Below are 6,000 nucleotides of genomic sequence, written 5' to 3' on the forward strand. Positions count from 1 at the left end.
AAGGGGGTGGTGATGAACAGAGTGTCTGAATTAAGCAGACCACTCTTACCCAGTCCAAAGATCAGGGCTTGATCCATCACCGTTATTTATCTCACTGCACCATCCCAGCTCAGAACCTGGCTATATGCAAATCAGTCTGTCCCTGGCCCAGTGCATCATGGGAACAGGGCAGACTAATTTACCAAGCCAATTCTTCACCAGAAAGGAGACAAGCTACCGGGGACCGGTTTCTGGCATTTCAGCCGTCTTTGGCCTGGCTTGCTTGAATCCTGATGGTGCAGTAAGAAAGGGACTCATGTCTGAGTATACCCTGCCACACCTATAGTGGCCAAAAACGATTCAGAAAAGGGGGTGTTGATGAACAGAGTGTTTGAATTAAGCAGACCACTCTTACCCAGTCCAAAGATCAGGGCTTGATCCATCACCGTTATTTATCTCACTGCACCATCCCAGCTCAGAACCTGGCTATATGCAAATCAGTCTGTCCCTGGCCCAGTGCATCATGGGAACAGGGCAGACTAAACTACCAAGCAATTCTTCACCAGAAAGGAGACAAGCTACCGGGGACCGGTTTCTGGCATTTCAGCCGTCTTCGGCCCGGCTTGCTTGAATCCTGATGGTGCAGTGAGAAAGGGACTCATGTCTGAGTATACCCTGCCACACCTATAGTAGCCAAAAACGATTCAGAAAAGGGGGTGGTGATGAACAGAGTGTCTGAATTAAGAAGACCACTCTTACCCAGTCCAATGATCAGGGCTTTATCCATCACAGTTATTCATCTCACTGCACCATCCCAGCTCAGAACCTGGCTATATGCAAATCAGTCTGTCCCTGGTCCAGTGCATCATGGGAACAGGGCAGACTAAACTACCAAGCCAATTCTTCACCAGAAAGGAGACAAGCTACCGGGGACCGGTTTCTGGCATTTCAGCCGTCTTCGGCCCGGCTTGCTTGAATCCTGATGGTGCAGTGAGAAAGGGACTCATGTCTGAGTATACCCTGCCACACCTATAGTGGCCAAAAACGATTCTGGAACGGGCTGGGGGTGATGAACAGAGTGTCTGAATTAAGCAGACCACTCTTACCCAGTCCAAAGATCAGGGCTTGATCCATCACCGTTATTTATCTCACTGCACCATCCCAGCTCAGAACCTGGCTATATGCAAATCAGTCTGTCCCTGGCCCAGTGCATCATGGGAACAGGGCAGACTAAACTACCAAGCCAATTCTTCACCAGAAAGGAGACAAGCTACCTGGGACCGGTTTCTGGCAGTTCAGCCGTCTTCGGCCCAGCTTGCTTGAATCCTGATGGTGCAGTGAGAAAGGGACTGATGTCTGAGTATACCCTGCCACACATATAGTGGCCAAAATCGATTCAGAAAAGGGGGTGGTGATGAACAGAGTGTCTGAATTAAGCAGACCACTCTTACCCAGTCCAAAGATCAGGGCTTGATCCATCACCGTTATTTATCTCACTGCACCATCCCAGCTCAGAACCTGGCTATATGCAAATCAGTCTGTCCCTGGCCCAGTGCATCATGGGAACAGGGCAGACTAAACTACCAAGCCAATTCTTCACCAGAAAGGTGATAAGCTACCGGGGACCGGTTTCTGGCATTTCAGCCATCTTCGGCCCGGCTTGCTTGAATCCTGATGGTGCAGTGAGAAAGGAACTCATGTCTGAGTATACCCTGCCACACCTATAGTGGCCAAAAACGATTCAGAAAAGGGGGTGGTGATGAACAGAGTGTCTGAATTAAGCAGACCACTCTTACCCAGTCCAAAGATCAGGGCTTGATCCATCACCGTTATTTATCTCACTGCACCATCCCAGCTCAGAACCTGGCTATATGCAAATCAGTCTGTCCCTGGCCCAGTGCATCATGGGAACAGGGCAGACTAAACTACCAAGCCAATTCTTCACCAGAAAGGAGACAAGCTACCGGGGACCGGTTTCTGGCATTTCAGCCGTCTTCGGCCCGGCTTGCTTGAATCCTGATGGTGCAGTGAGAAAGGGACTCATGTCTGAGTATACCCTGCCACACCTATAGTGGCCAAAAACGATTCAGAAAAGGGGGTGGTGATGAACAGAGTGTCTGAATTAAGCAGACCACTCTTACCCAGTCCAAAGATCAGGGCTTGATCCATCACCGTTATTTATCTCACTGCACCATCCCAGCTCAGAACCTGGCTATATGCAAATCAGTCTGTCCCTGGCCCAGTGCATCTTGGGAACAGGGCAGACTAAACTACCAAGCCAATTCTTCACCAGAAAAGAGACAAGCTACCGGGGACCGGTTTCTGGCATTTCAGCCGTCTTTTGCCCGGCTTGCTTGAATCCTGATGGTGCAGTGAGAAAGGGGCTTATGTCTGAGTATACCCTGCCACACCTATAGTGGCCAAAAACGATTCAGAAAAGGGGGTGGTGATGAACAGAGTGTCTGAATTAAGCAGACCACTCTTACCCAGTCCAAAGATCAGGGCTTGATCCATCACCGTTATTTATCCCAGGTTCAAACTGTAGCAGCATCCTGTTTTGCTAAGATCAAGACAATTAAACGGCTCATCAACTATCTGCCGATGGACTGCCGTAAGACTGTGGTACAAGCATTGATAATATCTCATCTTGACTACGCCAACGCATTATACCTTGGCATTACAGCAGGCCTAAATCACAAACTACAGACTGTCCAGAATGCTGCCGCGCGGCTGGTGGAGAGAATCCCAGCCAGGCATCACATCTCCCCTCACCTCCGTAAACTTCATTGGCTACCCATTGCCAAGAGATGTATATTTAAGGCCATGACTCTTGCTTTTCGCGTCTCTAAGGGCAAAGGCTCGGCCCATTTGAAAAGTACTCTGAGACCGTATGTCAACAACAGGACACTACGTTCCAACTCCCTACTTCTCCTGGAAACCCCAAGATTGAAACGTACTCGCGCCGGAGGGAAAACATTCGAGGTTTGCGCCACTCGGTGTTGGAACAAGCTCCCGGTTGCCTTACGTGCCTGTCAAACCGAACCGGCATTCCGAAAGTCTTTGAAGACTCATCTTTTCCCCACATAATGCCTTCTTGGTTCCGAGCCTCTCAGGTTCCTGATCTATCAGCGCTGGGACGTCCCATTGGGGCAGCTGTGCGCTTTACAAAATACACAAATAAATAAATTAAATCCTTCATGGTTTACCTCGGTCATTGTCCCAATATATAAGAAGGGAGATAGACAAAATTGTGCATGTTATAGACCAATCTCACTTTTAGACTCCTCTATAAAAGTCCTTGGAAGAGTCATCCTAGCCAGACTTCAAAATTGGGCAGACGACAACGGGATAATAAGTGACTTGCAATTTGGATTTCAGAAGGGCATAGGAACAATTGAACAGGGTTTAAATGTATTTATTGTTCACCAAAAATACACCAGGGTAAAGGGTGAACGTCTGTACCTCACGTTTGTCGACCTTACATCGGCATTTGACTGTGTGTCCCATGGTAAATTATGGGCAATTTTAAAAAGGTTGGGTGTGGAAGATCCTAATATTTGCTTTTTAAGAGAACTATATTCAGGGGCCACAGCATCGGTTCGTTATGGAAAGGGGGGTGAATGTACCAGATCATTTGGGGTAGGACGTGGGGTATGCCAGGGCTGTGTCCTGGCTCCATTTTTATTTCTGGTTTATATAAATGGACTTGAGCTTCATCTGTTACAAGAGTGCAGGGATATGTCCAGCGTTGGCAAAAGATCTATCCCTGCACTCTTGTATGCGGATGACGCAATCCTAATGGCCAGGACCCCCTTGGCCCTACAGAATCTGATAACATCCTTTGATATGTTCATGTTGAGTTTGGATTTAAAAATAACTGTAATAAAACCTTCTCCATGAACTGTGGTACACGAATTAGGAAGCAAATGAGAAGAATGTTCATAAATGATATTCCCCCTAAAACACCTCCACTTTCCCCTACCTTGGTATTTTGTTCCATGACACTGGGTCCTGGACAAGTGCTGTAAAGGCTAGAACTTTTTTGTTCTCAAAAACAATAATGGCATTAAAGAATTTTATAAAAAAATTGGGTAAGAAACCAATAAGAGAAATCCTAACTATATATATTGCCACGTGTTCATCAGTAGCTTTGTATGACTCGGGTCTTTGGGGGGTATACCAACATAAATTCAATTCAAATAGCCGAAAATAAGTTAATGAGGCTTATTCTGACAATACCAGAAAGTGTCGCGACTTATATCTGCCATACTGAACTTGGACAACAACATATTTCAGATATAATTAGAATGCAGCCCATTCTCTTGTGGCATAGGGTATGGACAGCAAATGAGTGTGCCGTGAACAGGGCTATGTTGCGGGATGTCTTAAAATTGGAAAATGTGAGTAGATTCAAATGGCTAAATTATGTTAAATGTTTTCTTATAGAAATCAATTGCCAACATTACTATGATGATCCACTCACAATGGTTAACATACCCAGAAAATTGTTGAAAAATGTGTGTATGGAATACCTCGAGGAGAAAAGAATGCGAGAGGAAGTGAAGAAAAAGACAGTTACCTCGCATTTACTGTTATTAACTGGTGATAAATTACAGCTGTATTTAACCCTGCTGATGTCCAACTATGATCGATTTCTCTTGACCTGTTTTGAATTAAACATTGTTTTTAGACTTTTGTCCTTCCCAGAAATGAATTCATGGTCGCGTGATTTGCCTATGTGTACATGTGATGAATCTTCGTCTCAATCTGGCATCCATGTTTTATTTTTTTGTAAATTTTATATTTTACCACGTAGGAAATTTATTATCCCAATCCTCAAAGAAATGAATTTAAATAGATGTCGACCAGCGTTTTAGAACTTCAAAGAATGGACACTGTTTTAACATTGCAATAGTTTTAGGTTTTTTTAAATATGTTTTTAAAATGCGAAAATCAATAGTTTTGGATACATTTTAATCGCTTTCTTTTAAATATTCCTGTATAATTTGAAATTTCATGTTGTTGCTTTTATGGTTATTGTCTATTAACCGAATAAAGTACTTTTTGAACCTTTGAACCAGTTACAAGTAATCTGGAATACTTTATTTTTCAGACTGTTTGTTAAGGGTATGCTGTTCACTTGTGATCTTGGGCTTATCCTCAGAGAAGTCCACCATAATGGGACCTGCACTCCCAGGTAATCCCTTTGTTTCAGCCACTTGACGGGTCTTTTTGAGATCAAGTTTTCAAGGAATGACTGTGAGCAACCGTGAGGGTTATAGCGACATGCACTTTTCTGTATCTAAGCTGGCTGCTTTCTCTGGTATGCATTGTATACAGTGGAGAGGACCTTGATTTAGTCCTACATAACAGAGAGATGATCAAATCTAAGGCATTTTGAGAAAGGCCGTCCGAGTACTCGAGTCTATAGAGTAGAACATTGTGGTCTAGGGCATTATAGGCTGACGATAGGTCAAGGTGTATGAGACCTTAGTTCTTGATTTCATCCACGGGAAGTAGGTTTTTCTTTTCTGATGAAAACTAGGGCTGTGTTGTTCCTCATAGCACTGGATTTCAAGGGAGAAACCCTAACCCTTGAAGTGTCACCTGTCACCTGGCAGGCAGGTCGCTCCCCTCACCCCTACACAGCCCCCTGTGTGTCCTGGTATCTGTCGCCACTGCTGCCCGAGTTAGCTGCCTGTTCCTCGGCTTCCACTGTATTGCCTGTCTCATGTATCCTCTTGACTGTATTAACCCCTGTGCCACCTTTCTCTTACTGTACCCCATCTCTTGTTTTTGCCGTGATTGTATTGACCCCTCTGCCACCTTTTCTCATCCTGTACCCCTGCTCTTGTTTTGCCGTGATTGTATTGACCCCTGTGCCACCTTGTCTTTTCCTGTATGCCTGCGCTTGTTTTTGCCGTGTTTGTATTGACCCCTGTGGCCCTTTTTCTTCAGTCCCCTTTGCCTCCGTGTCCCCGCCGTTTCCCTTCCCGCCGCTGTGTCCCTGCGGCCCCACCC

Source organism: Lissotriton vulgaris, chromosome 10 (assembly GCF_964263255.1).
Source record: "Lissotriton vulgaris chromosome 10, aLisVul1.2, whole genome shotgun sequence".
Classification (NCBI taxonomy): domain Eukaryota; kingdom Metazoa; phylum Chordata; class Amphibia; order Caudata; family Salamandridae; genus Lissotriton; species Lissotriton vulgaris.